Here is a 1,691-nt window from a genome sequence, read left to right on the forward strand (position 1 = left end):
AGGGTGTTTTGACCAAGCATTTTGATTTTACATATGTACAGAAAATTGCCCCACGTAACAAAATCTTCTAGGTAGAATTGGTTGAATTTTGCATCTTGCGAGTCCCTTTGCGACCCAAATTTTCGCTGCATGGTATGTCTGTTAGTGTTTTGCGAGCCAGACAAGGAGCCAGGGTCTTCTCGGCTTTCAATATGGCGGCGGGTCTTGAGAAGACCCTGGCACACAGTGAACTAAAAAGATCGTTGATTGGTGCTTTTCTCACATGAACTCTAATTGGTTTAATGTCAAAAGAAAGATGGCGGCTAGTGAGGAGAGCCAGAAGAAGAACAGAATTCGTGTTTAAATCATTTTCAAAATTGTAGCTGTTCTGTAAGAAGCAGTCGAAAATTAACAAGCATAACAGTCAAAAATAATTTGCCGTTTTTTCACGTTGCACGGTGATCTACATCAGGCTTCGATTCCAATTAAAGCTACGTTGGCTTTTCACGACCTCTGGCATAGCGATCGCTCTATATATAGAAGGATATAATGGTGTTTGAAAGACGCAACGGTGATTAAGTGATTTTATTTCGTAGGTACCTTCACGTTTTGTTTCATTTTGGCGTCTCACAATTGTAATTCCCTGACGCGAGTATTGTTACTGTTGTTCAATGTTTTCACCATGTCAGATTGTGTTACAAATTATATAATTGTGCAACAGGGTTCATAGATTATTGATGTGGTTGATTTAGCAGTTGTATGTGGTTCTGTTGACTCGTGTGACAGCTGCAATGAAGGCGGGTCTGTTAAATACAGGTCAAGACTAGAGGTCGCTGCTCCAATAATCAACAACTAAGCCAAAAGTTTCCCCGAGACCTGAAACAACATTTTTGTTGAGTTATTAGCGCTAGCAGACACTTTTGGTGTTTATTTGTCTGCAGCACGGTGACATGTACACTCACCTGTGGAATCATGACCTGTGTTTTATTTCAATAGACCTGCACCTGCAGTAATCCATATTCTTGAAAATAATTGTAAGGCTTATCATTATAGTCTCATTGACCTGTCAGTTCGCTAACGACTTCAATTTTTGCTTCTTCTGATTTAAAAATATAAATATGTATATTAAACAGTATTCTCTAATTTTGCACACATTACTTTTTTAGCATCACACTCCTATGAGTTTTCTTGTACTCCAATAATTTAACTTGAATTGTTCGTTTTCAAAACATGCTTTGAAAATATTCTCTAGCATTGCTCAAGTTGTGGCATTTTAATTACTGTCTGAAGATGTGGTACATCGAGTGATTTGGGGGAAGATTGCGGACTGGACAGGGGGATTGGGAAATAAAATTGAAGGTGATAAAGCACAGGAAATTTGCAACTTCACCAGCAACAAAAAACTATTTCACAAAAAGAAATAGTGTTTTGTTTCTGGAATGGTAAGGGCAGGAGAAAAGATAAAATACTGTAGTGTGGGTCACTTGGTCGGTCATATATATTTCGCTTCGTGTATTGAAACTCTCAACAAAGAAGGACAAAAATGTGGACGCAAACTCTCTGAACGGTTAGAAGCCTGTCAAGGAATATTAACCATTAAAGAGAAGATAGTGAAAACTTCATATTTATGACCCATTTCGTTCACTTTCATGCTTGTCTGCATTATGATTTGCTATACTTCAGGTTCACATGTTCACAAGTTTGTTTTTACG

This window comes from Montipora capricornis, chromosome 3 (genome assembly GCF_036669925.1).
Source record: "Montipora capricornis isolate CH-2021 chromosome 3, ASM3666992v2, whole genome shotgun sequence".
NCBI lineage: Eukaryota > Metazoa > Cnidaria > Anthozoa > Scleractinia > Acroporidae > Montipora > Montipora capricornis.